At 45.7% G+C, this 26,142-nt stretch overlaps 1 long non-coding RNA gene across 1 annotated transcript; it reads left to right on the plus strand.

Annotated features, from left to right (window-relative positions):
- The first annotated feature begins 33 nt into the window (after positions 1 to 33).
- Positions 34 to 24,274, plus strand: LOC309839711. The gene is made up of 6 exons (XR_014298525.1): positions 34 to 3,318; positions 4,356 to 4,485; positions 21,273 to 21,349; positions 22,714 to 22,802; positions 23,163 to 23,306; positions 23,588 to 24,274. It is a non-coding gene; the product is annotated as an uncharacterized lncRNA (long non-coding RNA).
- The last annotated feature ends 1,868 nt before the right edge of the window (positions 24,275 to 26,142 follow it).

Genomic DNA, 26,142 nt, shown 5'->3' on the forward strand with positions numbered 1-26,142 from the left:
CTTTTTTTGACTTTCACTATGTGGACTGGAAGGCTTTCAAGTTGATGCCACCCTGCTCCAGGACCTAACAGGAGGCCCATTTTTATGGCTGTTCAGCCACAGCCCCATATACATGGATGCTTTGCAGGAAGGTCTGGAGATTTTGCAAACTGATTTACTAGAGTGGTAAGGAGAGCCACGTGGCCTCATGGCCTCGTAGCCTCGGTGAACATTGGATGTGAGGAGGGAGTGTCCAGTCAGAGCAGGGTGAGGCCTGTGACTTAGAGTGATGGCTCAGTGAGAGCCAGGTCAGACAGAAACTGGTTTGTTCATGGTGGTTCCTTTTCCTTCCCCATTGGCCTGAGGTTGCGCAGTTGGCCCTCTATATCCACAGGTTCCACGTGCACAGATTCAACCAACCGCGGATCAAAAAAATTCCAGAGCTTAGGAAAGGTAAAACATGAATTTGCTGCATGCTGGCAACTGTTTACATAGCATTTACATTGTACTAGGTATTGTAAGTAATCTAGAGGTGATTTAAAGTATATGGGAAGATGTGTGTAGGTTATATGTAAATACTGCACCATTTTACATAAGGGACTTAAGCATCCTCAGATTTTGGTAGCTGCAGGGGGTCCTAGAACCAATCCCCTGCAGGAGAGACAACTGTATCTCCTGAGAAGACGATGTGATGTCAAGGGAAGGGCAGGGAAGTTGGAAGACATGGGTTTATACCTGTGTCAGATCCTAGTTCAGGATGTTGGTCAAGCCTTCTATATACTTATTATTTCATAAAATTTTACTTTTTAAATGAAAACGGCATTTTGTTTCACATGAGATTTAAACATCAGACAAAATTCCATTGTTTCCATATTACCCAGAGATGACCAACGTTCACTTTTTTAGAATAGGTGTCTTCATATAATTTTTCTCTTTTTTTCTTCTTTTTTTTTTTTGGCCACACCGCACGGCATGCGTGATCTTAGTTCCCCAACCAGGGGTGGAACCTGGGCCCCGGCAGTGAGAGCACTGAGTCTTAACCACTGGACCACCAGGGAATTCCCCAGATAATTTTTCCATGAAGAGTCCTTTCTAAGCTTGTTTACATGTTTATAAAATGGAGATAGTGATTCCTTCCTATCAGGGCTGCTGTGAGAATTAAGAGAGACTGGTGAGCATGCCTAACATTGGTTACAGAAGATGGTCCATAAACATTTGGAACAGTCTATGTTCATGGTCCATAAACCATGTTACAGAAGATGGTCCATAAACATTCGGAACATCTTTCATCTTGTTTTAAAAAATCAACTCTGTCTACTTATTCAGCTTTTAAGCATCCTTACTGAGTTTTCCATCATTTCCAGCTGTTTTTTTTTTATAAATTTATTTATTTTTGCTGTATGCGGGTCTCTCACTGTTGTGGCCTCCCCCGTTGCGGAGCGCAGGCTCAGCGGCCATGGCTCACAGGCCCAGCCGCTCTGCGGCATGTGAGATCCTCCCAGACCGGGGCATGAACCCGTGTCCCCTGCATCGGCAGGCGGACTCTCAACCACTGCGCCACCAGGGAAGCCCTGTTTATTTATTTTTGCCTGTGTTGGGTCTTCGTTTCTGTGCGAGGGCTTTCTCCAGTTGCGGTGAGCGGGGGCCACTGTTCATCACGGTGCGCGGGCCTCTCATTGTCGCGGCCTCTCCCGTTGCGGAGCACAGGCTCCAGACGCGCAGGCTCAGTAGTTGTGGTGCACGGGCCTAGCCGCTCCGCGGCACGTGGGATCTTCCCGGACCGGGGCTCGAACCCGTGTCCCCTGCATTGGCAGGCGGATTCTTAACCACTGCGCCAGCAGGGAAGCCCCTCCAGCTCTTTTTAAAGCTGGCTCATGATGGTCAGAAGGGTAGCCTTCTGGTGTGACATTCCTTTCTAGAGATGCTCCTCTCTAGTCAGTGGTAAGCAATAAGCTAATGTCCCCATTCAGCTAGATACACTGCTAATGAGTAACAACCACAATATATTAGATTCCTTAAACTTGAGATGCTTGAAAAAGGAGGGCAAGTGATGGCTAGGGGTGGAATTTTTGTGGACAGTATTTACACTATTAGGTGTATCCTCAAACTCATAAGAGGTGACTGTAGAATGGCCACTAAAAAGAATGAAAGAGTTAATCTCACAGGAGGAAGTGACCCGGAAGGAAAGGAGACCATTATACTGCAAAAGGCTTGGAGAAGGACTGCCCCACCATCCCTTCCAGGTCTCTCTGTGATTGTGCCCTTGGAACTAAGGGGAAGTTCAGCTTCCTGCAGAGGGCACTTTCTGTGTGAATCCATGTTTGGTAGCACCCTAGATAGCTGGTATCATGCTGCCACGGAAAGGGCATTTATTTGTGTAGCTTTTTTTTTTTTTTTTTTAGCCGCGACACGTGGCTTGCGCGATCTTAATTCCCCGACCAGGGATCGAACCTGCGTCCCCCTGCAGTGGAAGCACGGAGTCCTAACAACTGGACCGCCAGGGAATTCCCTGTTTAGCATTTAGAAAGAAGAGATGGATTCAAAAGTTGAAGGAAGTACCGCGTGGATGGAGCCCGCAGTTACTGCCCCTTCATGAGATTCAGCAAAGTTCCTGAAAACGGGTCAGCAAAAGGGCACTCTGTTTTCCCAAAGCTGCCATCCTCAGTTACAACACCTTTTAGCTTCAGAGCTCATCTTCCAGGTCCTCGTCTATGCTGACCTTCCCAGGAGAGGTCAGAAGCATGGAACATGGGTCCTGTTTTAGAGATTTTTTTTTTAAGGCAAGTGGCAGGAAGACCTTTAGATGTGAATGGGCAGAAACAGGAAAAGAATCGAGGATTCCTGGTTCCAAGTTCAGATACTCCAGCACCCTTTGAACACAGGGGCTCCAGGAAGAATGGACATTCTTGTCCCAGCTGTTGTGGCACAGGATGTAGAAGTTGGGGCTCCTAGCTGACTCATTAGTACCTCTTCTTCCCTATCAACCCTCTGCCACGGCCTCGCAGGGGCTCCTTGCTCATGCATCCTGACCACTCACATCAGCCCTCATCATCTCAGACAAAGAAGAGACGTGGGCACTAAGGAAGGAAATGGCAGGAGGGAATGGAGGGGAGATGTCATTCTGCTTCATACTCACCTGCCACCTCCCCAGCATGTGGCTGAAAGACGAGAACTCTGATGCTTTTCTGAGGACACAACAGGAAGACATCACACAAAAGCCCGGGGGCTGGAGACACAGGCCGGATATTCACTCGGGACAGAACGGAGAGGCAGAACACTCCAACTTCAGATCCCACAGGCGGAGATGGCACTGAGGAGACGAAAGCTGACCTGAGCCAGGTGTGAGGGGTGTGGGCTCCTATCCCCACCCCTGTGCTCCGGCCCTCAGCAACTGAGGGACATCAGGGAAAAGATGGGCTGAGCAAAGAGGATGAGAAAGGAGCCAGGAGAGCAGAGGCCAGCGGTCCTCTTGCACTCTGATCGGTCTGCATTTGTGATGCCTGAGGTTGGGAGTCAAGGGGTCGGGGAGCAGGGGGCCACTGCCTGCTGTGGCCGAGATGCTAGGGCGTGTCCGCGTGTCCAGGCCAGATCTGTCCAGCCGCGTGCAGGGCCTGGCTCTTCAGCTTCTCCCTCCCAGAAAACAGCGAGGTGACTGCTACTCAAGAGCCTGTTGTGTGTGTGTGTGTGTGGGTCCCTTCCAGCCCTTCCCCCACTCCAGCGGCCTCTTCCTCCTTCACTGCCTGGCTCCCTCTGCCATGGCCACTGCCAATAGTGAGTGTAAACTGTCCCACTGTTCCCAGAGGAACGGCCACGGTGACTGAGAATGGGCAGGCAGGGCGGGAGAGAAGAAAAAAGGAATCATGGTCTCATCTTCGTCAGGAGATTTAAATGCTCTCCTTGCTACCTTCTCTCTGTGTCCGTTGAAAATCATTAAATGTTAGGTTGTCGGTCATGTAAAGGAGGGGACTCCCTGCCAAAGTCTGTCCCAGGCTCGGCAGCCGGACGTAGTCGCTTCTAAGCCCTTCCATTCCCGTGGCCGTCTTCGCCTCTCTTCCCTCCCTCTGTGCCCCCTGCTTCTTACTACCATCGTGGTGCCAGGCAAGGGATGCAGCTGTGGACAAAGTGACAGGGAGTCAGGGAAGCCCTCCCCAGGGTCAACAATCATGAGCGTATGAGGGGGAGAGGGCGGGAGGCGAGGTGAGAGGAGTGGTGGTGAGCACCCTTCACCCTCAGATCTGGACAACCCCGGGGAAGGAGGGAGGGAGGTGGCCAGGCCAGCTTCCGGAGGGAGCTCTGCTCCAGGGTTGGGATTTAGGGGGGAAGTGGAGAGGAAGAGCCACGAAACACCAAGAAACATTTCCCTCGTCCCTCCTTAGGCTCTGGTATGGCCGTGTGCGACTTGGGGTGACAAGAAGGAACTGACTCCGACCCAAGGACTGCAGACACCTCAGAGGAACTCGAGTTTGGTAGCAGAAGATGTCATGGCTGGGAGCATTCTCTCTTCAGGTAGTACCCATATATCTGCCATCCCCAGGCCTCCCTTGGGGAGGCTCTCAGCTTTCCTAAAGGGTGTTATTCTGGGTTTTCTTCTTCACCTCGTGCCCCATTCACTGGAGTGTCAGCACCTTATATTTTGGGCATTCCCCCTGTTGGAGCTGGTGCCGGATCTCACACAGGGTAGAGGTAGTATGGGCGAAAGCTGTCTGCAGATTTTTGTGTGTGAGAGAAATAAACCTAAAGGGATAAATGTAACCCCCTGCCAAGACTGAAAAATAATCATCTCAACTCTATACATTGTTTGCTTTTAAAATCCTTGCTACAACAGGGCAGCGGGAATGTGAGCTGAGAAAAATACAGCAGCATAGGGCGGTCTATATGGATTATACTCTGCTTTGTCCAGTCCCCACTCCCACAGATCCTGACACAGTGGGTGAAATCTTCCTGAAAATTCTCAAGAATGGAGAAAATTCTCAAGTCTTCAGGCTCAGTGGACATAGGCCTACCCAGGGCCAGGCTCCTAATGGTCCTTGTGCAAAGACTCTCCCCCTCCCCTGCCAAAGGGATCCAAAGCCTTTTCCACCCATTTTGCTGGCAAGGGCCCCTCTGGGAGCTGGGCATACCCACGGGATAGATCAGCACACAAAAAAACATTGGATTGGCCAAAAAGTTCGTTCGGGTTTTTCATAGCATCCTATGGAAAACCCGAACGAACTTTTGGGCCAACCCAGTATATCAATATCTTTCCTTCAGTGGTCTTTGACCAACCTGGGAAGCAAGGCTTCCTCATCTGGGGGTCCATGGATGACTTCAAAGGGCCTTCAAAGTTTTGAGTATGTGGGCAATTGTCCAAAAAGCTAGCCCGTACCTTTTTGGGGTTATCAAAAGTCTTCGTGACCCCCAAGCATTTAGGCACAATTACAGCTGCAGTAACTTAAAGCTGTATCCCCGACTCCCTCAAGTCTTGTAGTGCATTAGGGCTGAAAGAGCCCTTGGAGAAGCCGTTAAATGGGTTAGGGTTAAATGTGATCTTAATCTGCGCTTTATTTCTTTCTTTTATAAATTTATTTATTTTTATTTATTTATTTTTGGCTGTGTTGGGTCTTCATTGCTGTGCATGGGCTTTCTCTAGTTGCAGCGAGCGAGGGCTACTCTTCGTTGCAGTGCGCGGGCTTCTCATTGCGGTGGCTTCTCTTGTTGCGGAGCACAGGCTCTAGGCGCGCGGCCTTCAGTAGTTGTCGTGCGTGGGCCCAGTAGTTGTTATGCATGGGCTTAGTTGCTCTGTGGCATGTGGGATCTTCCCAGACCAGGGCTCGAAGCTGTGTCCCCTGCATTGGCAGGCGGATTCTTAACCACTGAGCCACCAGGGAAGCCCTGTATTTTTTAAAGTTATTTTCTAAGTGTTTACCCTGGGGACTACACTTGACATATTAAACTTTTAACAATCTAGTTTGAATTAATAACAACCTAGTCTCAATAGTATACAAAAGCTTTGCTCCTATACAGCTCAGTCCCCACTCTTGTAGTTATTATTACAAGTTAAATTTCTATTTATTGTTTCCATTAACATAGATTTGTAAGTATTGTTTTATGTGTTTGCATCTTAAATAATGTAGGAGAAACAGAGGTATTACAAACCGTAAATATGATAAAAGTGGCTTTTATATTTACCTGTATTGTTATCTTTACCACTGTTCTTTATTTCTTCATATGACTTACATTTACTGCCTAGTATCCTTTCATTTCAGCTGGAAGAATTAACTTTAGCATTTCTTCTAGGGTAGGTCTACTAGCGATGACTTTTCTCAGCTTTTTTAAAATATGGGGATGTCTTAATTTCTCTTTCCATTTTTTTTTTTTTTTTTTGGTACGCGGGCCTCTCACTGTTGTGGCCTCTCCCGTTGCGGAGCACAGGCTCCGGACGTGCAGGCTCAGCGGCCATGGCTCACGGGCTCAGGCGCTCCGCGGCATGTGGTATCTTCCCGGACCTGGGCACGAACCCATGTCCCCTGCATCGGCAGGCGGACTCTCAACCACTGCGCCACCAGGGAAGCCCTCTCTTTCCATTTTGAAGCATAGTTTTGCCAGATATAGAATTCTTGGTTGAGAGATTGACAGATTTTTTTTCTGTCAGCACTTTAAATATGTTATCCCATTACCTTCTGGTCTCCATGGTTTCTTCTGAGAAATTGACTGCTAATCTTATTGAAGATTCCTTTCACTTGATGAGTCACTTCTTTCTTGCTGCTTTCAAGATTCTATCTTTATCTTTGTCTTTTTACAGCCACTGTGTCACCATGAGAGAGTTCTGAGTTGGGTGAAAAAAAACTTGCACGTTGTATCTGTCCTCAGGGAAACCCTAGACGGGTCAAAATAGACAAATACAATTCCTTGGGAACAAGGTCTACGCTGTTCCTCCAGAACAAGATACCTACATCAGGAATGAGGGCTACTGTCTTCAAGACTATCACCATGGAGGGGAGGGGAAGGGGGCAAGGCTCAGTTAAAACACCACAAAGCCCTCCTGTCGAAGGCTTCTTTTTGTTGATTCAGCATTCATTTGGTTGCTTCAAACCTTTATTTCCTAGAGTCTGACCAATTTAGTTCTGACAGTGTTTGCTCATTTTGTTGTTTCTGTGGAAGGACAGGCCCTTCAAATTCCCTACTCTACTACTTTTGTTGATGTCACTCCTCTGTATTCTACCTGTCTATTCTTGCCTGTTGTCTATTTTTTTTCCATTATAGCCCTTAACATATTAATCATAGCCATTTTTAAATTTTTTAAATTTTATTTTTTTCTTTTTGCTGTACGTGGGCCTCTCACTGTTGTGGCCTCTCCCGTTGCGGAGCGCAGGCTCCAGACGCGCAGGCTCAGTGGCCAAGGCTCACGGGCCTAGCCGCTCCACGGCATGTGGGATCTTCCTGGACCGGGGCACGAACCCGTGTCCCCTAGCATCGGCAGGTGGACTCTCAACCACTGCGCCACCAGGGAAGCCCAATCATAGCCATTTTTTTTTCTTTTGCAGTATGCAGACCTCTCACTGTTGTGGCCTCTCCCGTTTTGGAGCACAGGCTCCGGACGCGCAGGATCAGCGGCCATGGTTCACGGGCCCAGCCGCTCCGCGGCATGTGGGATCTTCCCGGACCGGGGCACGAACCCATGTCCCCTGCATCGGCAGGCAGACTCTCAACCACTGCGCCACCAGGGAAGCCCAATAGCCATTTTTAATTCCCTGTTTGACCATTCTAAACTCTGTGCCATATCTGAATGTTGTTCTGATGTTTGCTTTGTCTCTTCAGACTCTGAATATTATTTCATTCTAACATGGATTGTAATTCTTTGTTGAAAGCTGTAATGATATATTAGATAACAGGAACTAAGGTAAATAGGCCTTCAGAGTGAGGTTTTATGTTAATCTGCCTAGGAGTTGGGCTTTGTTTAGTGCTTGCTCTAGCTGTAAGTGTCAGACGCATCAATTTCCTCTAGCATCCTTATTTTTATCTCCCTTGTTGGCTTGGTTGTCCCTAAAAACTCCTTCTTAGAGTCTGGACCTTGCAGACTTTTCCACTGCAGTGTAACAGTATAATAATCCCCTGTTATTATACTAGAGCCTGTTACTGTGGTGTCATTATGTGGGGGGAAGCGAAGTATTATGTTATCAATCACCAGATCCTATGGATTCTGCTTCCTTATGTTTTCCTTATCTCTTTTCCCTCTTCATCTGCTGTAGCACTATTTTTTTTTTTTTGTGGTACGTGGGCCTCTCACTGTCGCGGCCTCTCCCATTGTGGAGCACAGACTCCGGGCGCAGGCCCAGCGGCCATGGCTCACGGGCCCAGCCACTCCACAGCATATGGGATCTTTCCGGACCGGGGCACGAACTCGTGTCCCCTGCATCGAGAGGCGGACTCTCAACCACTGCGCCACCAGGGAAGCCCTGTAGCACTATTTTAATTCAGGTTTTCACTCTATTTTCTGTCTAGATTAATGTAGTGGACCTTATCTTAATCAGAACTCCGTGCTTTTAGTCTGAGAAATCAGACTGTGCATAGTAGTGCACAGAAATCAACCACCTTGTTTTCAATGGCTGCAGTGTAGTCCATGGAATGAACTCACCATGACTCATTCAGACAGGCCCCTATCGAGAGACATTGTATTAATCCCAATTTATATCTCGCTGGCAAGAGGGACAGGCAGGTTCCAGGAGGACGGCAAGAATGAAAAAAGAGAAAGTGAACACAGTCTAGTTTTTTCATTGAAGAAAGTAAACAAGGAAAAAGCATCTCGAAGGGTAGAATTCTTACTAATGTTTTGTTGAAAGAGATAACACAGAGAGATCCTCTAACTTGGTGTTTCTAAACTATTTTCTGGGAGAGTGGGGCCCACAACACACTTGGATCAAATAAAATCTTTCTTGAAGGTCCAATATGCAAAAATAGTGGACAATAGGAGCTGCTCTGGCAGAAGGATGGGCTAAGCTTAGAGCCACCCCTACCAGCTTCCTGCAGATAGACTTCAGGTAATCTATGAAACCTAAGAGAGAGATAGGAAGTTATTGGTGCATGTGCTTTTTCACTAAGGAAATTCATAATCCCCATGGCCTATAATTTTCATTTGATTTTAACAAGGAACACTGATATGCTAAAGTTTAAGGATCTGTTCTCTAGGGGTTCAAGGGGCATATTTTGAAAACCAATACTCTAGTCCAAATCTCTACCCATTTATAAATTAGAAGGCTAATAATGCTTGCATTTGGGTTGAATGGCTTATTTCGTTCATAGCTCTTGCTGTAATTGGAAATTGCTGTTTCTTTATGTATGGTGTGTGACCCCCCTCCTCGCCCTAGCCTGTGTGTTAAGCTCACTGGAGCAGGGATCTTGCCTATCATGTTCACTGTTAAACTCGTGGAACATACAGCTGGCAGTGTGAGGGGTACATAGGAGACTTTCAATAAATATTTGAGGTAAACGTGAATGAATAAAGGGCATTATCAAGAAAGTGAAAGAGCAACCCACAGAATGAGAGAATATATTTGCAAATCATATCTATTAATAGAAGCAAGGGTCTAGTATTCATAGCATTATTATTTGACGAGATTGGGGTGTTCCCTGGAAGGTTCCATTTGCAAACCTGATTTTATTTGTTCTGACTTGGAGTTAACCCAGGGTGAAAAGCCTTTCCTGAGGCCATTTGTCGAAAAGAAAGTTACTGGCAATTGGCTAATTTTATGGCTGCCTGAGGCTATGGTACACTTGAGAAGGCTGATGCTTTTGCTCTGGCTGATCTTGAGTTTCTGTGTAAGCAAGAATTGAGACTAAAGTAGACTTGTAACCGGTCTACATGTGCATTGAAGGTATGACCTAACATGAACACAAAAGTTGGGAGACTTATTGATTCAAGATATTTAATAAAATCTATTTCCAGTTGTTGGTTCACCACAAAGGTAACTGAGAAGAAACTTCAGTGACCGCAAGTGACAAAGAATACAAACAGTAAAAATTCATTCGGGAAAGTCACTAAACAAACAGCAACAACAAAAACGATAAAACAAACAAACTCCCAACAACAACAAACCTGGAAGAAGGGGAAAATGTGACTTCCAGAGTTGGCACATTATAGTATTTGAAATGTATAATTTAAGCAAAATGATCGAGGCATGCAAAGAAGCAGAAATGTGTAACCAATACAGAGGGGAACAAAGCAGTTCATGGGAACTGTCCCTGACAAGGCCCAGATGTTGCCTTACTAGATAAAGCCTTCCAAGAGCTGTATTGAATGTGTCCAAAGGTATAAATTAAAACATGCTTAAAAATGAAAGGAAAGTAGGAGAGCAATATCTCACCAAACAGAGAATATTAATGAAGATGGGGAAATTATTAAAAAAAAAAAAAAGAACCGAGTGAAAATTCTGAAGTTGAACAATACAGTATTGGAAATGAAAAGTCCCTAGAGAATCTCAAAAGCAGATTTTTGCAGGCTGAAGAGAGAATCAGCAAGTGTGAAGACAGCCTAATGGAGACTATCCAGTTTGAGGAATGGAAAGAAGAAAGGATGAAGAAAAATGAATAGACCCTCAGAGCACAGCAGAAGTGATGCTTTATGAATTCCAAGGTGAGGTCATGTAAGACCATGGAGTGTGCATTTTATTTTTCACTAGGTATACAGTGGAGAGATTTTGTGCCCCAATTAAAGAGTCTGTGGCTACATTAACTTAATGCCTGTTCTTAATCTGTATGTTTATATTTACTTTGGAGGTAGAACCACACTGTTTTGATTACTGTAGCTTCGTAGTAAGTTCTGAAATCAGAAAGTGTGAGCCCTCCAACTTTTCTTCTTTTCAAGATTGTTTTGGCTATTCAGAGTCCCTTGAGATTCTATAGGAATCTTAGGATGACTTTTTCTATTTCTGCCAAAAAAAATGTATTTAGGGTTTTGATAGGGAGTGCCTTGAACGTGTAGATCACTTTGGGGAGTACTGACATCTGAACAATATTAAGTCATCCAGCCCATTTACATGGAATGTCTTTCCATTTATTTCTTTAATTTCAGCAATGTTTTATAGCTTTCTGTGTACAAGTCCTTTGCCTTCTTGGTTCAGTTTATTCCTAAGTATTTTATTCTTTCTGATGATGTTGTAAATGGAATTGTTTTCCTGATTTCCTTTCTGGACTGTCCATTGTTAGTGTATAGAAACACAATGGACTTTTGTGCTTTGGTTTTGTATCCCGCAACTTGGTGAACTCAGTTATTTGTTCTAACTGTTTTGTGGGGGAATCGTTAGGGGCCTCTGCTTTTTAACTGTCTTCATATACTATACCTTCAAGAGAGATTTGTTTGACCGAAGTGAACTGCAGCCTTTACCCATCCAAAAAGTAGCTTAGAAATACCCACCTAGATATATACCCACCTATCCGTCTCTACTTATAGTTCCAACATTCCATTTCTGAAACTCCTATGCAGCAAGATATTTTCTCTATTTACTTTCTTCTTTTAAAAAAAAAGATTGTGTTCACCTGCACTTTTTCAATGGCCTAATGGCAGTCTCACTGGCACTATTTCTCTCAGATCACTCATCCTGCTAGAACATGCAGCTGCCCACCACCCTGGCCAATGTGTTACAAATTGGAAACACTTAAGTGAATATCAACAGAGGCCTTCCTGAATAAACTATAGTGAATCCATTCCACAGACTACACTGAAGACACTGCAAACAATGTGATGGATTTCTGTGCACTAATGTGCAAAGATGGCCATATATATTAATGAATGAGAAAGCAAGTTTGGAAGACAATGTACATAAAATAATACCATTTTTCTTATACTGGAAAAATATTTTTATGTTGAAATATCTGCATAGATACCCAAGATATAAAAAGGGCCCCTCTAGAGAGTAGAATTGGCAGGGGTGGGGTTCAGCTTGTACTTTTCACTCTGTGTTCGCTACACATTTGATATTTTTCAGAGCTACTGAAAGTTTTATGTCATGCTAAACATAGCCCATGAATATACATATATTCAGTGTAAACCAAAAACTATAGCCAGCTAAATGTCAGAGGGGACCTTTGATGTTTTTCTCTGTAGCTCATATAGCCTTAACTTGTTAAAATCTCATTAACTGAGATATTTGCTGCACTAGGATGCAGAGGATTCAGAAAGTGATTGTGAAAAGCAGACAGTGCCCATTGAGAAACAAATTTGTGAAGTTTTCAAACTAGGATGTAACTGCATCTCAAGCTCAAATAAGTGACTTTGAGCCATATGGAAGTAAACAGAGCACACACCTACCTCCAAATTGTCAAAGACTCTCCTGTGTCTTTCCGTTGGTAAAAGGGAGGGTGGCAGTTCGTGGACGCTGCAGTGAGAGATGTCAGCTAAGAGCTCCGCAGCAGCCTCGCGTCGCAAACTTCACTAAGCCTCAGCCACCTCTTCGGGGCTCCAACTCCTCGAGCTCTGCTGGCAGAGAAGCTGCAGGGAGATTCCGGCACCTGGAAGCCGGGGCCCTGCTGAGGGAATAATGCTTCTCAAAAGCTGTCTCTGAGGGCTTCCCTGGTGGCGCAGTGCTTGAGAGTCCGCCTGCCAATGCAGGGGACACGGGTTCGTGCCCCGGTCCGCGAAGATCCCACATGCCGCGGAGCGGCTGGGCCCGTGAGCCATGGCCGCTGAGCCTGCGCGTCCGGAGCCTGTGCTCCGCAACGGGAGAGGCCACAACGGTGAGAGGCCCGCGTACCGAAAAAAAAAAAAAAAAGCCGTCTCTGGCAAACTGCCATCCTGAGCAAAAGCCCGGCGCACGGACTCCCGCGCAGTAGGCGCCTGGGGCGAAGCGCAGAGGTCAGGAAGCGGCCGTGGGGCTTCGGGACCGACTGGCCTGTGCCTGCCCTTCCCTGCCTGCGTCTCCCCGACCCCGCCGTCAAATGGACTCGGAAACACTGCGACTTGTCTCCGGGAGTTGCTTGAGGGTTAAAGGACGTGGATGCCTCTCAGGCCCTGAGCCCAGTGGTTGGCACAGACGAGCGCTCAGCACCCACGGAATCAATGCAACCAGAGCACGGACGCCACCCTCCCCAGCAAACCTCAATTTAACAGACGCCCGCCAAGAAAATGACGTCTTCTCAGTGTCCCCCGAGTCATCCCCTCGGTGCCAGACTCTGGGGCAGGTTTCTAGGGCAGAAAGGTGAGCAAGTTAAACACGGCCCCTGCCCTCCGACCGGGGACAGGTACATGATTCCTCCACTTGGCTTCAAATACGCGCGCGTTTGTCAAGTAAAATCAGGGTCACCCTCAGATCGGGCCGATGCACCGTAGGGGAAATCTGGAAAGGCATCTGCTGCAGGAGCAGCTGGGGAAATGCAGCGTCGGGAACCGCCCCCGTGGGCCTTCTCTGCGAGGGTGCTGTGGGGGGACAAGGGGACTGAGAGGTACCTGGTGGGAGCGCTGGCTGGCCGGGGCACTCCCCCTCCGCGGGGTCCCCCTCCTCCGGAAGACGGGCACCGCCCTAGTCAGAGGCCTGAGCGTGGTCACCGCAGCCTGGGCACGCGCCACACGAGATGATGCACGAGGCTGACGCCGCTGCCTCGTGGATGCCCTCTGGTCACAGCGACCTCTCGCGGCCTGAGCCTCCTGCTGTCTGTCCTCAGCCTCGGTGCCCCCAAGGGACCCTGCTTCCACCCTAGTAGGTGACACGGGCCCCGTGCTCCAGTGTGTGGGTTCATCACATGCAAGCCCCACCCCTGTGGCCGTCCAGCCAATGAGGGTGCAGCTGGCGGGCTCCTGTGGCGGCTGTCTGGAGCTATCCGGATGCGGGAGCAGCCTGTGCAAAGCTTCTGAGGCCAGAGTGTGCCTGATGTGTTCAAGGAAAAGCCAAGTGCTTGGAGCAGAGTAGGTGAGAGAGAGAATAGTAGGAAATGTGATCAGAAAGAGAATAAGGATTCAGGCTTCTACTGTGCATGAGATCTGAAGTCCCTGGAGGGTTTGGATCCTTAGAGAGGCTTCTGTCTTATGTTTTGGAAGGACGCCTGTGGCTGCTTGACTGTGAACAGGTTATAATGGGCTGAAGAGTGAAGCAGGAAGGCCAAGTAGAAAGGTACTGCTTCATGCCTGGGCACTGTGGCGGAAACTGTGCGCCCTTCATGCCCTGCAGAGGGAGACGGCAGAAGAGCTGCAAAGAGGATCATCTGATGGAGGAGATGGAAAGGGAGACGCCCGAGAACGAGGGGAGAGCAGTGTTCGGACAACGAGGGGAGGTCTATGGGGCGTGGGGGGCATGGTGTTGAGTACGGGGGGCTAGAAATGTCTACTGGGCTTAGGTGATCACCAGTGGCTGTGGGATGGATTTGGGCAGCAACAAGTCACAAGGGGAGAATAGAGAGTGTGGTCTGTCCTTTCAGCAAGTGTCAGCATGAAAAAAAAATGAGATGGGGAAGAATGAAGGCAAGGTTTTTCCTTAACGTACTAGTCATGGTTGAGCCTTTAGAGTGTGTGCTCTGTGCTGGTACCGTGCTGAGCACTTGACGTGCAGCAACTGATTTCATCCGCCAAGTTTTTCATGGTAGGTGTTTTTATTATTATCCCCACTTTATAGATGAGGGTCCTGAGGCTAAAGGAAGTGGAACAACTTGCCTGAGGGTGCCAGCCAGGGGGAAATGGGATGTGGGCCTGAGCAGTCTGGCTCCATCATTGGTGCCCATGAGCACAGGGTCACGCTCAGCGGCCAGAGCCTGGAGACACCCATCCTTCTACTCCTTCCCCCTTCATTCCAGAAACACTCCCCAAGAGAGTGGTAAAGACCCCGGGGAGAGGGGTTGGTTGACAGATCAGGAGGAGGTCTGGGGTGTGTGCTAGCATCTTTCCCTGGCTTTCTGATCCTTGTAAGCTGTGAGTCGGTGTATTTGCTTCTTGCTCCAACTTTAGGGGCAGTGGTTTTCCTTTAATATCTGATGTATCTGAAAAGAGTTGTTGATTTTCAATTTGTTCATCTTTTTTCTTGTTATGAGGATGAGAGTCATGACTTCCAAGCTCCTTACTTGCTGGGCAGGAAACCTGGTTTTATTTTTATGTCGGAGAATGTTCTGGTTTTTAGGAGATATGTGCTAAAAAAAATTTAGGAATGAGGTGTCATGAGGTTAGAAAATGTCTTTGAAAAGGTTCAGCATGTTGGAGAGGAAGAGATTTTCCTCTACCCTTGTAGCTTTTTGTGGCTGGTCTAAGAATATAACTTTTTAAAATTTTAATTTTATTGGAGTATAGTTGATTTACAATGTTGTGTTAGTTTCAGAAGTAATAAGACTTAAATTGACGTGAGACTGATTAACAGGAGAAAAATCACAGAAAAGTTTAATAATGTGTATCCATGGGAGAGACCCCAGGAGAACTGAGTAACTCCCCCAAATGGACAAAACCTTCATCTTAAATACCAACTTCAGCTAAAGATAGAAAAGGATGTTGGGGGTAGGGATTTAGAATGTAAAAGGGGAGGAAGGCATTTCACATGAAGATGGAAAAGCAAATGTTTGGTAAACAAATGTTTGCTGGGCCCTGCAGAGACAATGGGACCCGGGGTGGACTCTGATCTCTAAGAGTTGCCCCCCCAGACCCAGCCCATATTCTTACAGATGTCTCTGGTGATAGTTCTATTCTGAGAACAAGCCCTGTATCTAAATTCTTTAGGTGGTTAGGGGGAAAGTCAAAGTTTCTTCTTGAGTCTTTTGGACCTAAGAGACATTTTGGAGTGGCAAATTTTGCTCTCCTATGTGCACAGTGTTCATGGCAAGAATGTTAATGATAGTTGTGTTTAGATGGTGAATATTTGGGTGTTCATGGTGCTATTCTTTCAAGTTCTCTGTATATTTAAAATTTTACATATCATTTTGAATTTAAAAATCAAAAGGAAAATAGGAATCTAATCATGTGAAGGAGCTTGGTAGTGACTATTTCCCTAAGGGAAATTGTCAGCCCGGTGAGGTTTGACATCCTTAACCGACAAGGTGAAAGAAACCAGAGGCACACAACATGGGGATTCTAACTCTGCCAGAAATGATCTGGGCCCCCAAGTTGTTATGGTCTAACGGCTGGGAGGAACAGGAAGTGGACTTAATATCGGGTGGAATTATAGATTAGTTTCAAATACCCTGGTTTGTGTAGGGGCCTCAAGTTTTGCACTTGGTTTTCTTGGCCCCCATCTAGAATGACCCCAGGCATCTGGCAGAAGCAAATGAAAATCCTCTCTGGAGTAAGCTGCTAGCATTCTAGGTCTCAAGTTATTCTTACAAATATATTTGAAACACAGTGGACAGCAGGAGTGCAAAAACACGTAGGCACAGATAGAAACAAGTCTCTGTGAATGCAAACCAGCAGAAATGGAGTCACTCTGCCCAGTTTGACAGGCACTTGCCAATAGGTTTTGGTTTAGTCTGTTCAGGCTGCTCTAACAGAATATCATAAACTGGGTGTCTTATAAACAACAGAAATTTATTTTTCATAGTTCTGGAGGTTGGGAAGCCCAAGATCAAGATGCTGACAGATTCGGTGTCTGGTGAATGCTCACTTCCTGATTCTTACACAGAGGTCTTCTTGCAGTGTCCCCACATGGCAGAAGAGAGCTCTGGTCTCTTCAGCTCCTTGTATGGGCACTAATCCCATTCATGAGGGCTCTACCTTCATGACCCAATCACATCCCAAAAGCCTCACCTCTAAATACCATCACACTGGGGGTTAGGATATCAACATCTGAATTGGGAAGAGGGGGAACACAAACATTCAGTCCGTAAGTTTGTTTTGTTTACTCTGTGAAGGTCTCTTTGCCCCTAATATTTTATTTTCTCATTATCATATTCTGCTTCACAGCAAATAGTTTGCATAGTCAAAGAAGGAATTACTTTGATGATTAAAGGCTGTTTGAAAATGCAGATTTTAAGTAGGTAAACATCAGGTAGATCTGGGCGGGCCATATTCCAAGTCTGGCAAAATCCACTATTAGACAAATTGTAAAAGAAGCAGAGCAGAAAAAGACATTAGGTAATAAACTTCTAATTGCATATTAATTACATGTTGATCATATGTAATATTTACTATGCCTGGAAAGCATCTCCAAACGACTTATTCTGTAATGACTGAATAATAGTGATGTGGTTAGTGCTTTCATTTGCAAGAGCGTATCTCCAATACTAAATAAGATAAGCCTGTTCTAAACTTTTAAGGTATAAGTAATATTTTAAAAATATTATACTTGATTATACTTACCAAAGGAACATTAATTTTTTTATAATTCGTTTTTGAATTTTATTTTTTTATACAGCAGGTTCTCATTAGTCATCCATTTTATACATATTAGCGTATACATGTTGATCCCAATCTCCCAATTCATCCCACCACCACCCCACCCCACCCCCCGCCACTTTCCCCCCTCGGTGTCCATACGTTTGAGGAACGTTAATTTTTTCCCTTTGTATTAAATATGGATTTAGTCTTTTACCTAAAAAGGAATTAATGTGATCAAAATGATTAACTCCCGGGACTTCCCTGGAGGTCCAGTGGTTAAGACTCCGCACTTCCACTGCAGGGGACGCAGGTTCCGTCCGCAGTCGGGGAACTGCAATCCCTCATGCCACGCTGCAAAAAAAAAAGAAAAAAGAAAGAAAGATTAATTCCAGCCATCACTGTTGATTCATACCTAGTATCCAATCAGTCTCTGAAACTTTTGCTTCTGTGCTCCTCATTGCATGGTTGCCGGAGTCAATGCGTTCAGGTGAATTTGGGGGAAGACCAGTAGGAGGCTCCACAAGAGCTGCAGGAGGTCCTTTCCTCAGGCTGCCCTGGTGTTCCAGAACCTCTGGGTCTGCATAATGGCTCATGGCTGGTAATCACGTGTAAGGATGATTCCAGGGCAAGGTACACTTAGTCCTTGTACAGTTGACTTATAATTTGCACCTGACTATACTCAGCTGGCAGAAAAACACAGACACAGTGGGTTAATACTTCCACATATTTGGGGGGGGGAGTCAACCCATAACCCCCTGTTTTAATTTATATTGGGCTGTATTAACTATTTTATGTGGGATTGAAGGTCCAAGGGCTTGCATTTTGTAAAACCAATTGTGCCAAAGACTTTATCTTTCATTGAATCAGAGCATAGTTTTGGGTAATTTGACTATGGGGGAATTTATGCAAGGCAACAGTTCTGATGTCCTTTATTTTGTGTTTGATAACTCTCTCCTAAAAGTATAATTGGTACCTTTTTAAGATCTAGTGAGAATCTCCAGGTATAACTGTATTCGTGTTCTAAGTCTGATGCTGATTAAGGCTATGAAGCTTTGCCAATTGGTGCATATCAACAGATGCTAAACTTAATTCAGAACCTCTCTTGTAGAAGTACAAAAGCCAGTTAGCATAATTTAATCTTTTGTTGCATAAATTCTTTTAGTAAATTTTGGATTTCCAATTGGGTAAAACTATGAACCTCTATTTTAGTTTTTTGTCCCCCTCACCATCCAGTGTTTTGCTTTTTGAGTAGTTACTGGATGCTTCCAGGGTCCTCTCTGTTCTGCTTAACCCCAAATTTGGTTTAGATATCAAGACAGGTTACGCCTTACATGCATTAAAGCACTAGTAACAGGATTGTTACTCACATATTGAGGCTTTCTTGGGAGACCAGCGCAGCCTCCCCAAGTAGGTCTGAAAATGGCTTGAGTGAACAGGGAAAGAAAATTGACTTTGGGTGTTTATTATGCTTAGGAGATGGAGCTGGGGTGAGGGATTTTGCTTCCACTGGGTGGGGCTGGCATGGTTTGAACTTCTGGCTTGCATCAAAGGAGGGAATATATGTACCACATCTTCTTTAAAATGATGTGGTCCATATATACAATGGACTATTACTCAGCCATTAAAAAGAGTGAAATAATGCCATCTGCAGCAATATGGATGGACCTAGAGATTGTCACACTGAGTGAAGTAAGTCGGACAGAGAAAGACAAATATCGTATGATATCACTTATATGTTGAATCTTAAAAAAAATGGTACAAATGAACTTACTTACAAAACAGAAACAGACTGATAGACTTAGAGAACTGAACTTATGGTTACCAGGGGGAAAGCGTGGGGGGAGGGATTGGCTGGGAGTTTGGGATGTACACACTGCTATATTTAAAATAGATAACGAACAAGTACCTACTGTATAGCACAGGAAACTCTGCTCAATATTATGTTTCTAAGTGGGAAAAGAATTTGAAAAAAAGTTGTAAAAAGAGGGAGAAATTGGGAAATGTATTCCACAATGAATGCATAATCCATGTACACAAAATGCTAAATAAAAACTAAGAAAAAACAGAGACATATAAAAAAAGGAGGGAGTACTCAGGCTCTCTTATCACCTTGCCCACATGTAGGGTAGAAGGGGAAGGGGTAGTAGTAGGGCTTAAAATCTCTCAGCAAACATTAAAACCGAAGTAAAACACGTTACTACAGACATTTCCTTGACAAACTCTGGGGTAGGAGCAATTATGACCTTCACTTTACAGATGAAGAAATGTGGCTTAGATAAATCATATTCTCACGGTGATGGGATTTGAGCACACATTTATTTTATGTCAGTCAGTGCTTGTGTCTTTAACTGATATAAGGTAAAGTGGGGAACATTTGCACTAACAACAAGTTGATTTCCAAAGCAAGTGAGCAGAGTGTTCTTATTTTGTCTGGATTCCTGTAAATTAATGAAAAATGTTGCACCAGTTATGTACAGTATACAATTATCCTTTAAATTTCAGGATGTTGCTGCTGGTATATGAATCCTTATTCCAGTTGGACATGAAGTTCACCTTTACATCAGTGCCTCGTACTGCATTAATGAAAATGTTCTGGCCTGAGGACACACATGTCCCTCTCTGCCACCAGCAATGCTGTAGACAGAGGCTGTAGGTTGGTGTGTCTGTAGGCTATGGAACTTCACAGTCTTGTGCCTGACTTGGGGCAATGACTCCCTGAGCACCATTAGTATCACCAGCAGCAGTGCTTCTGGCCTAGATGCCCATACTGGCACCCATCCTGGTCACAGGCAGACCTCGGGATCCCCAGCGCCAGCGAGAACTGGAATTGAGGTCATGCATGGCTGCAAGAGTAGTTGTCCTAGCTCTCTGGGAATATGGCACATGCCGAGTTATTCCAGCAATGCTTCTCAATAGCAGATGCTAGCAGAACTTTCAGGGATACAGATGGAATGTTCTCTCCTGAGAGAATACAAGTAATTTCATAGCCAAGGACCTGACCATCAGCGTGATGTGGAGACCAGCTCAAGACTCGGGAGCCCCAGGCCTTCTGATACTGCAAGGAGCATGAGCTTTGCCTCACTCCAAGACCTCTTCTTTGGAAATGGGCTGGAGAGGAGGGGAACAGTGCCACTGGGGAGATGAACTTTGAAGGGATTGAATATACAGTAGATCCAACCAAAACTGAGCCAAATCAAAGAGGTTGGCTGAGATGAGCACAGTGATGAATGCTAAGGTCATCTGAGCACTCCCTGCATGCCAGACACTGTTCTGATCACTTTAGTAGTATCGTCTCATTCAATCCTCACAAACTCTTAAGGAAGGAAGTGTTGTCCTCTCCGTTTTACAGAGGAGGAACTTGTGGATCAGAGAGTTTAAGGGACTTGCCCGAGATCCCACAGAACCGGGATTGGAAATTAAACAGTCTGTCTCCTGAGCTTGTACTCCTAACACTTCTGTGTGCAGCGTCATTTTCCTAATGTGGACAAATGGTACTCACATAACTATTACCGAGCAGGGCTGGAGTTTATCAAGCCGATTCATTTTGTGATGGCAGATAAAGATGCTACGTTAGCTAGATGTATCTGAGTGTTTTATCCCAGGAGTTGTTCTGATAAGCCACATTTCTCACAGCAGTAACAATTGGTCTGGAAGAGAGAGCAAAAAAGGGGAGAAAAATTCTTTTGCCCCTTCTCCCACTACCTTTCTCTAAGTCCCAGGACCTGATTCATTAGACACCAAGAGGAGTCATGGTGACGCACAATGGCTCAGAACACTGTGGCCACATGCAATGGCAAGATCTGACAGTGGCTGCCACCACCTGAGTTACTCCATGTTCAGGGCTGAATACACTGAATTAGAGGTGCTGGAAGGCAGGGCAGACATTACCTATGTTTGGGTACCACCTGTGTATCTGTTGCCTGGACACTCAGCTCTCTTCTCTCAGGCTTTTCCTTGACTTGAGCAAAATCTCTCCATTAAAACTTCTCCCATGGGAGGAATTACAAAAAGTGTCCTAACAGTGTTCATTGCATTTCAACAGGTCCACTGGGTAATGTCAGCGATTGTGGTCTCAAGATCCAATTACCCCATGAAAGCTGCAAGGCAATTCAGTCCCAGGTAGGATTCTCTACACTTCCTTGATCTCTGGATCCAGCCTTGGCAGTGACTCTCAAATGACTGCTTTTTGTTAAACACCAATTCACATAAATGGGGTGTTTAATTGTAGAAAATATGGCTGTGAGTGGTCAGACTTCTCACGCCATATTACCTTGTGAGTGTCCGATATAGAACAAGTATATAGTTAACATTAAAGTGTGTGACCCATGTGGATATTGTCTAGAAGTAGGACATGGATTTTTACAGGATGTTTTTACTAACAGTGAGGACAGGGCTTTGTGTTTCTTACAGTGCTGCTGTTTAAGGAACTAAAATGACTATTATGATGAAATGTGCCTTGCCCCCATTATGGCTGTCCTACTCAGTCTCACATAACAACTGAGGAAATTGAGACACGTATGTGGAAGAGGGATCCAGGTCACACACCCCCTTCCTAGAGTGCAGGGAAGGCTCAGTCATCCAGGTTTCTTCTCACCCATGTAGAACCATGTAAAGGCACTAAGATACTGTTTTCAGTGTTCAAAACAAATAGAAGGAGGGGAATTGTTTCTTTGTCTTCCACAAGGATCAAGAGGAGGCAAACTGAAGGGGTGGAAGGCGGGGGCTCTGAAGCCAAACAAATTGGGTTTACACCCTGGTTCTGCTACGCACTAGCTATGTGACCTTGGGCCAATTACATGCCTTTCCCGTACCCCAGTGCCCTGCCCTGGGTAAATGGGCATGACAGCGGCACTCACCAAACCTGTTGAGACATGAAATGAGCCAGTGTATGTTAAGCCCTTTGGAGAAGTGCCTGGCAGGCAGACTCCCTGAGCAGACGTCTGCTGCTGCTGCTGTTGCTATTCTTATCATGAGTGTATTCCTGGTAAAATGGGGAGGACAAGGAAGCCTAAGAGACTGGAGAATGGGTGTCATCACCTCCACTTTCCCTCCTGAATGAGAACCTCTTAAAGCCACAGACAGGTAGAGAGTCTTCCCTGGCTAAGTCTGTGCTCTTATAGGTTGGTTGACTGTTTGTTTGGGGGTTTTGATGTCACTCTTCTGAGCCCCAGTGCCCTTCCCATGGAGAAAACAGGCTGAATCTGCGTCAGTCTGCCTTGGTGTTTGCACCTGTCTGCGTCTCAAATGTATGCTTCTGAGGAATCTTGTTTTATTTAAATAATTTTACAGAATTGACTTACATTTTTACATTCCTATAGAAAATACAAGTAAGAATTACATTTATAGAGATCAACTAATAATCCATCTTCCCACTCCTTTCTTATATTCCCCCATCTTACACACCTACACCAGAAGAACTGCCGTTAGCAGTTTGCTGTAGAATTTTCAGATCCTATTCTTTGCATTTACTTTTATTGATATAGATGACTCTGAAGAAAGACAAATGGGATGATAAGACACATTGTTTTTCGAGTTTCTTTCTTCAACTACCATTTCTTGGAGATCTTTCCAGGTCAGTACGTAGAGGACCCCTTTATCATTTTCAATAGCTGTAATTTATATCATATTATTGATATACTATAATTTATTTACATAGGAAATTGAAAAAATTGCCTTTGTCTTCTTAAGTGAGTGTCTCTTTAGAATAACAAATCATTCAACCAGATATTTTGCAAAAAAGTAAGATTGGATACAAGTTAAACACAGAAGATATTATATACTTGAAGAATAAAATATGAAATAACAGAAATGATATGTCCATTTCACACTGGCCACAAAACACATGTGAATATCATTTTTTAAACTAGAGGGAAATATGCTTGAAATGTTTTTATGTTTCCTGTTTTGAGACTAAAAATACCATTTCTTGCAGGATAGGAAAACTAATTATTGTCATCCTATCAATTCTTCCCAAAATACATCTATGAATTCAGTGCAAACATAGTCATGAACCTCAACAGGATCTTGCCATGAAATGAGCCGACTGAAGAGACTCTATGTGGAAACAGCCATGATGGTGAGCTGTTTCAAGATATGAAAATCTACATTATAGATTTAGCAATTAAAACAGGAATCAAAAATTTGTCCATGGAACAGAACAGAGATTCTCGACACAGACCCATGTATATGACAGAATGAAAGAAATGATAAGGTTGACATTTCAAATCAGACTATGCCCCAAAGCAAGGTCTTATGACCACTGCTGGAAACAAGTGTGTGTGGTGGGAAGGTGGCCGGGGGGCGGGGCAAGAGGCCCCAGGGTCCACTGGATTAAGTGGGTTTCATCATCTCTTTCAGGCCACCTCGGTCGGTCGTGCTCTCTTCCTGAAGCCATCTGTGGCGTCAACCAGTCATGGATAAAGGAGCCTCTGAAGTCAGTCCCAGGACGCTACCCATCGTCAGAAGGATGGCAGATGAATACCTAAAACCCTCCCTGGCCTCCAAAAACATAATGAGTTTTTTACTCGGTAGGCAACTGGGGAGGCACAGATATGATGTGGATTTGTCCAAATGGCTATGGATGCTGACACGAGCTGCACCAGGATGGAGCTGGCCATTGCCAAAAAGTTGTATAACCTACCTGCTTATGCCTATCTGTAATTTTGGAAAATGAAAAAAAAATGTAGAGGACTTCCCTGGTGGTGCAGTGGTTGAGAATCCACCTGCCAATGCAGGGGACACGGGTTCGAGCCCTGGTCCAGGAAGATCCCACATAATGTGGAGCAGCTAAGCCCGTGCACCACAACTACTGAGCCTGAGCTCTAGAGCCCACGAGGCACAACTACTGAGCATGCATGCCACAACTACTGAAGCCTGTGCACCTAGAGCCCGTGCTCCACAATAAGAGAAGCCACTGCAATGAGAAGCCTGCGCACCGCAATGAAGAGTAGCCCCCGCTCGCTGCAACTAGAGAAAGCCCGTGTGCAGCAACGAAGATCCAACACAGCCATAAATAATAATTGTAGAATAACAAACTCTTCCCTTGTTTCACCTGTTAAAATAAAAGGTACCTGTCACTCCTTTTCATTTGATATGTTGTTATGTCGATACAGTTTTCCTGGGTTACACTGGAGAGGGGATTCTATTCCTCCTAACAGTCTATGCAGGGGCTCTCAGACACAGCGGAGATGGTGAGATCACACTGCATGTCAGATTTCTTCCACCTTTAATCTGAAAAAAAAAATGGAATAGTTATGTAGTTCTAGGTCACTCAAGGAAGACATCCACTGCAAAGCAAGCACACTGCTTCTCTGCTGGCCCTGAACCTGCCCTCTCCGCCCCCAAGAGACACTCTACTGCTGGGAGGCACCGGCCACAAAGAGCCCAGGCCCAGGAAACATTCCCCATTGCCCACTGGCGGGGGCTCCTGCCTCCAGAAGCATCCCTTTCTCGGAGGCAGCAGGTGGAATCCCTTCCCCCGCCTAGAATCCCAAGGTGGCCCGGCCTGGGGAAGCTCCTTCCATGTCCCCAGGCAGCATCCCCAGCAGCCTGCGGTAAACCAAGCAAACCAAAACAGCACCGCAGAGGCTTGGAAATTCATGCTGTCCTCCCAAGCGCAGCCCACGGCAGGAGGCCAGGGCCTGCTCGCCAAACCTCAACAGGGGCACTGCAAGCTAGAGCAGCGGTCCCCAACCTTCTTGGCTCCAGGGTCCGGTTTCCATGGAAGACAATTTTCCCACGGACGGGGGAGCGGGGGTGGTCCAGGCGGTAATGGGAGCCGTGGGAAGCCGCAGACAAAGCTTCGCTCCCTCGGCCGCCCCTCACCTCCTGCTGTGCGGCCCGGTTCCTAACAGGCCTCCGACCAGGATCGGTCCTCGGCCTGGGGTTTGGGGACCCCTGTGCTACAGTACCCAGCTCCAACAGACCCCAGTGTCTCCTGACACGACACCAAAATGTCCAGGACACAATGGAAGATCATCCTTCATACAAAGAACCAGGAAATTCACAACCTGAATGAGAAAAGACGATCAAGTGACACTAACTCCAAAGTGAATTAGGTGTCAGAATGATCTGACCATGATTGTAAAGCATCGACCATAAAAATAATTCAGCAAACAATTAAATGTTCACACGGGCTTACTTCTAATAGCCCAAAGCTGGAAACCACCCCCAGGTCCTTCAGTGGGTGACTGGTTCAACAAACTGTGGTACATCCATACCATGGGATGCTACCCAGCAATAAAAAGGAACAAATAATTGTTACACAGAAGGATGTGGATAAATCTCCAGTGAATTATGCTGAGTGGGACAAAAAAAGCCAATCTCAAAAGGTTACAGACTATATGATTCCATTTATAAAACATTCTTGAAATGACAAACTTCTAGAAAAGGAGAACAGATTCGTGGTTGCCAGGGGTGAGGGGTCTGGGAATGGGCAGGAGAGGAGTGGATGGGAAGGACAAGATGTGGGTGTGTCTACAAAGGGGCAGCAGGAGGGCCCCTTGCAGTGATGGACTGTTCTGTATCCAGACTGTATTCATGTCAATATCCTGGTTGTGCCTTGTGCTATAGTTTTGCAAGATGTTACCTACCACTGGGGAAAGGAGGGAGAGGGGAAAGGAGACCTCTCTATTTCTTTCAACTGCCTGCCACTCTACAATAATGTCAAGATTAAAAGTTTAATTTAAAAGAGGGACTCTACTAAGAGATATTCCCCAGCCCCCTTCCAGAAAAACCCCAAACCACCATTTCTGAGGTCTTTCTCTCCGCACTGAGGAACCTTGACTTCAGAAACTCTTTCTTGTTAGCATCCATGCTCCACCCTCTCGGTGTCAGTGAGGCCATTCCACAGCCCTGACTGCTGACCCTAATATACAGCTAAAAGATTTGGCCACGCGGCTTGTGGGATTTTG

This window comes from Grampus griseus, assembly GCF_964374135.1.
Source record: "Grampus griseus genome assembly, chromosome: X".
In the NCBI taxonomy this organism is placed as follows: domain Eukaryota; kingdom Metazoa; phylum Chordata; class Mammalia; order Artiodactyla; family Delphinidae; genus Grampus; species Grampus griseus.